Source organism: Hydra viridissima, unplaced genomic scaffold (genome assembly GCF_058129835.1).
Source record: "Hydra viridissima isolate aposymbiotic clone 2 unplaced genomic scaffold, HvirCarnegie_v1 scaffold_4, whole genome shotgun sequence".
Lineage (NCBI taxonomy): Eukaryota > Metazoa > Cnidaria > Hydrozoa > Anthoathecata > Hydridae > Hydra > Hydra viridissima.
The window spans coordinates 18,225,570-18,231,575 of record NW_028324303.1 but is presented as its reverse complement, the minus strand read 5'-3'; the positions used below and the strand labels follow the sequence as shown (position 1 = coordinate 18,231,575).

Genomic DNA, 6,006 nt, shown 5'->3' with positions numbered 1-6,006 from the left:
ATTTAGACATCTCTTCAGTAATCTATCATAAATTTAATAGAGACTGATTCACCTTTAGATGCTGTGTCTGTTTTACTATCGTATTCTACAGAAATAGATTTTCCTGGTTCAATTTTAAGTCTTTTTATGGATATATTTTTTTTATTAACATTTTTTCTTTGTATAACATCTTTCTTATCACGACCTTCATTTTTTTTTCTCATTTAATATGTCTAAAAGGCTCTGTTCTAAAGCTTTACGAAGACTCAAGGTGTTTTCACTTTGTAATTTGATATACACAGCATTAGGATTAAATGGCACCAAACCACAAGCTCTAAATCCACTTATTAAATTTTTACTGGAACATTTTTTTAATGGATGTCATTAAATCATTCAGCAACTTAGAGAAATTTTCTTATGGTAACGTTGAAAATTTTTTACCACGAGAAGTATGTTTCCAATCCTGAAGTATACTTCTCCATACTTTTTTTAATGGTGCAAAGAATGCAACATCAAGAGGTTGAAGTAAATGGGTTGAATTGGGCAAAAGACATATGAATCTAACATCATGTTTTTCACAAGAATGAATAACTTTATGACTTAAATAGGAAGAGAGGTTGTCACTTATTAATACTTTTTTCCCAGTTTGTTTCTTAACGCATGGCAATAATGTTCGAAGAAACCAATCCTCAAAAGTAACTTCATAAAACCAGCCAGATTGGGTTCTATTAAAGCAAGAGTTTTTTGGACCATGTTTTATCCATAAATCGTGTAAATGTGTGCTTGTAAAAACTGTGTATCGTGGAAGAGTTTCTCCAACGCCATTTCCACAAAACATTACAGAGAAACAAGCCTTACTGCTATTCATTATTCTCTCAGGGTATTTAGTTCCACGCTTCATAACAGCTTTTTTATTTCCAGGGTCATCGCGCAAATTTGGTTCATCATAATTCCATAGGTTACAAGGTGGAATTCCTTCTAGCTCAAGTCTAATATTGTCAAAATAAATTTTTAATTGTTCTTTGTTTATAGCTGCACGTTTTCTTTTAATATTTGATGCAATTCTATGGGTTAACTGTGAACGTTTCATAAAACTTGAGACCCAATCATCACCAGGAAGACTGTTTTTAAATATTTTTACAGTACGAGTTTGCGATTTTAAATAACCAGCTACTAACATTTTAACATCAAGTTTATTTAATGGAAATCCCCAATCACACATAGCCTTGATTCTAGATGAAAATAACTGCTCCTCATCATAAGTATATATGGTTGGTGCACCAATGCATTTTTTATGCTTTGACTTCATTTTATTAAGTATGGTGCTTCTTGGTATACTAAACTTTTTTTAGGCTTGACAAATAGACATACCTTCAATAATTTCACCCATACACTCTTTCAAAAGAATGGTATTAGAACAAGTGTTGTATACACGTTTTCCAACACTATGCTTGTTATATTTACGAAGCATTATGCTTTAAACAAAAGTAAAAATAAACATTACAACCAAACTGCAATGTAGTACTTTATTAAACTACTATATAATTTTATTAAGTTGCAATTAAACTTAAAAATAAGAGTCTATAAATTTTAATTTTGTTATAAAGTTAATAAAATTATGGTTGAGCAACAACAACAACAAATAGTTTAACAAGAAAATATACTTTTTTTAAAATCCTAAAATACATTCATGCTAAAAACTGTTTTTCAAAATAAATTATTTGGATAACATGCTTCAAAAAAATATTCAAGTTATAATAAATAACAATCAGACTACTTTAAAATGAATATTATTTACTTGGCCAAAGTTACCCCAAAAGAGTATAAACCTACAGGGTAACTTTGACCACCCTGTGAAAAATCCAGAATGTTGTTACTTGAGCCAAAAACTTTTCGTTTAATTTTATCTGAACGTTTGTCTTTAAAATAGAAGAAAAGCTGAGTTGTTTGCTATCATTTTTATCTTCGCCCAGACAACATTTTTTTTTACAGTTTTTGATTGTGTTTTACCAAGATGTAGTTTTCATTCTTTTTCACTTATAGTAAAGAACATTGTAACAAACTTCACATCAAAGTTTAAGCAAGAGAGATTGCATTTACAAATAAAACAAAAAGAGTTACACGTTTCTTAACTGTTTAAAAGTTACAGATGTTAAATTAAATTTTTAAAAATGGCCAGAGTTATGCCGCTGGCCAAAGTTACCCCGGTTTACGGTAGCATAATTCCTTTTTTTTTCTTTAAGATTTTCGATTGACGCATTTGGAATATTCCATGAGAAAGTGGGACAAATGTTCTAGTCATGTAACCTACCATCTCAGACTTTCTTCATACTTTGTGGAAATGATCACCAACATCACATAGATTACCTTGTAAAATTTCAGCACTGTAATAAAAATGCTTTTTGAGATATCGTTATTTCAAAACCACCTATTTCGGAGAATTTTTTTCATATCGCGGCCATCTTGATTTTCGTCTTATTTTTGTTTTGCATATTATTGTAAAACCATACATGTGATCAAACTGAAACTTTTCACCTTAATAGCTTTGATGATGAGAAATCAGAATATAATGTTTATTTTATAAAAAAAGTAATGGGAACAAAGTAAAAGTAAGAACTTTATTTCACCAATAGTCAATCTAAGAAAATTTAATTGACAAAGAAGGGTGGCCTGGGAAGCAAGGTAGCGTTATAATTTTATCAATTTATTTAACTTTTTTTTTTAAATACATATTTTAATGAGTCTTTTGTTGAAAAAATAAGAGGTGGGTTTTTTAAGTTTTTTTTACAAATAATCAAACAGATTTGAGTAATAAATTACGTTTGGTTGTTAGGTAAATACTTCTTTAGAAATTCTTGAATCTTATCCGTTATCATTAGTCTACTACTACTATGGCTGAGTTAAATTAAGGAATGGACCTTAGGCAAATCTTCTGTGTCTATCTGGTATCTGTGGCCTGTTGTTGAAAATGACTGTTTTTAGCGTAATTAGGATATGATGTTTAGGTACCCAACAACAATCATCTCCGCTGGGCCTATTGAAAAAAGTGTTGGGTAAATGAGGATGCATGAATTTTACAAGCGCATCTTCATTGTTTTCATCAACTTCTAATACCAAACCGACCCACTTAAGCATATCGTATTTGCAGATATAATATTTTCCTGCTCTAATTTCTTGGAGATATTGTATTGAGCCTGTAAGGTTGAATTTTAAATTGAATTCCTCCTGCTCAGAGACTCTTTTGACAAATATGCTTGTTACATCCTGTGGAATAAATTGATGGAAACTTCTTGTACCAGGTAAAGTCTTTGCATTATTGAATCAGGGAGTCAAAGATTTACGAACTGAGCAAATATCCTCAGCCTTTAAAAAAATAAAGTAGATGCCAGATATGTTGTCTTTAGAAAAATTGAACATTTCTTCGGCATTCTGAATTTGTAAGCCAGTTGGAAGTTGAAGACTTGCATTGGAAACAAGTCTTTTAATTGTCCCACCAATGCCATCACATGGTGACTTTCCATGTGATGTCGCAAAGAAATTCCATTCACATTGCATCCCAAAGTCTTTAACATGATAACATAAATTTATGAAATGCTTGCAATTTTTGTACTGGCCAGCACAATCATCAGAAAAATAGTGAATTTTTTTGCATTGGGGAACATTTCTTGTACAAATGTGACAGTTCTTTTCAATCCTACATTATGTGCTAAATCATCAGATATAATACATAATGATATTGGTTAACTATTTGTAGCACCCTTATCTTGTTTTGTATAAAGAAACTACAGGGTGTAGTGTGCATTGTTGTTGGTTCCAGTGGTAACTCTAGATTTCGTCTTGTATGACAAATTTAAAGTTTTCTGCAAAATAAACCAAAACAATAATTTCATTTGGGCGAATCGATGACTTTAATTTATTTAAGTATTTACCTTGTGCTTTAGCAATACAAGAGTAGGATGTTATAATATCAAGCTTCTCACAAAGACCTTCTATGAATTTACCAACTGTAGATGTGTAACTTAAAAGCTCTGCTTTATCTGTTGTAGTCCACTGTTTATACTCAATTTTTTTATCTTCATAAACTTCGTCATTTTCTTCAAGTTGTCTTTCATTTTGTAATAACTTTGAGGTTACATAATTGATAACATTCTGAATTCCATGGCAACTATTGCATCAATGGACTATGCAATCCCTTGACTCTCTACTACAATCAATGTTCTAAATAAACTCATGGTAACGTTTTTTCCAGTTTAACTGCACTAAGCATAAGCTTTAGGTTCCGGTGTATCGTACTGACGCATACAGCATGGGTTCCTTTTTGCCCTGCACAGATACACCATTTTGGCTTCAACAAGGTTTTGTATTTTAAATTCAGCATATAATTCTTTAATATTGCAAAGAAGTAATCGTTTTAATACATGTTTATTTTTGGATATACTTACAAAATCCTTTTTACCTGGCAATTGCCGACTGAACTGATCATTGCAATAAAAGCTTTCCACTTTACCTATGACATCTGGGTTAATTCTAACAATATTAGTTTTTTCTGGAAGTGCTAATATCCCCTTTTCAGCTTTAAGTTTCCTTGCTGTTGACTTTGATGAATTAAATACTTCAGCTGCTTTACTTAAAGGCCGTGAATCAGGAATCAAATTCAAAACCTGAATCTTTTCCCTTCTGTTTGCAGTTTTTAGTTTTTCTTGAATTGAAAATATTAACTTATCTAGATCATCGGCTTTCTTTTGATGTTCAACATTGGGCACTTCAGTAACTTCACTTCTCAGGTCTTCTGCATTAACATTGAGGACAACTGATAGCTTTTTTGACATGACTTCATTAGCTTGCAGTAATTTTCTTTTGCCTAGGGAAATCTTTGCATGTTGTGGGATCCCATGAAGTTTTACTGGTGATGAATCTTAAATATCAAAACTGCTGTTTATAAGTTCTTTTTCTTGTGAAACTTCGATCTCTTCGTTAAAAAATTTTGTTCCAGAGAGTCATCTTCACCATTGTGATCCTGTAATACAGACCAATCATCTATTTTTTGTACCACTTCTTTTCGACTGGAAGGACACATTTTATAGCCAGGTGTTGTTACGACACCAATTGAACACATATCTTTTGCAAGTTGAATGTTGATTTCTCTCAAACCACCTATAATTATTAAGAATAAAGATGGTCTACAAAAGTAAGAAGTATGATTTACGAACTGAGAAAAAGAAACTGAAAAATTGTTAAACAATTTAAAAGCATACTGTATGTACTCTTTGTAAAGAGTAGTTACATAATTAGTTAAAAACAAATGATTTTGCCTTTTATATTGGTTTTATGTCTTTTAAATGGGTCAAAGCAATTCTTTTGGGAATTAGCAAATTTGTTAAGTAAAAGTTGTTTATGATGAAAACAGATTTTAACATTAACATTCAATATTGATAACCTAGATCGCCATAATAATAAATTTCAATCTCTCTCTGAATAACTTGAAATATCTGTCAATCCAGTTGATTTAGTGTATACCATTTTATGGCATTGATCATTTGATAAAATACCAACGGTACATAAGTCCTTGCTCATTTTAGATACTACTTTTTATTAGTAAACTAGAAGTAAACACAAAATAACACTGACTGATACACAGTCTCATTATCATTAACATTTTTATATATTGAATATGTTTTGTAATTTTTATTGAAAGGCTTATTTGTAATTTAACAATTAACTAGGGGAAAAAACAACAGCTACTCAGATGACTAATGATCTGACTAATCCTAAGTCTTTCAGTTTAAATGTTCATTATTTTATTTGATTTAGTAAAAAACTAACTGACTAAGTATGTCAGTAGTATCTAAAAGGAAGCAAACATTTGATGATTTGAATAAAAATAGGTGAATATAGTTTTAATAGGAATAGGTAAAATAAATTTTACCAACTTTCTTTTGTATAAGTTTTCTGTTTTGATTAAGAAAAAGGAATAACCAACACATACCCACAATACTTTTAATCATTTTTTCACATAATTTTCCTATA

At 30.6% G+C, this 6,006-nt stretch overlaps 2 pseudogenes; both read right to left on the bottom strand.

The window, feature by feature from the left end:
• Window positions 1–468: 468 nt before the first annotated feature.
• Window positions 469–1,490, bottom strand: LOC149890260 (uncharacterized; annotated as a pseudogene).
• Window positions 1,491–2,879: 1,389 nt separating this feature from the next.
• Window positions 2,880–5,553, bottom strand: LOC149890259 (uncharacterized; annotated as a pseudogene).
• Window positions 5,554–6,006: the final 453 nt, after the last annotated feature.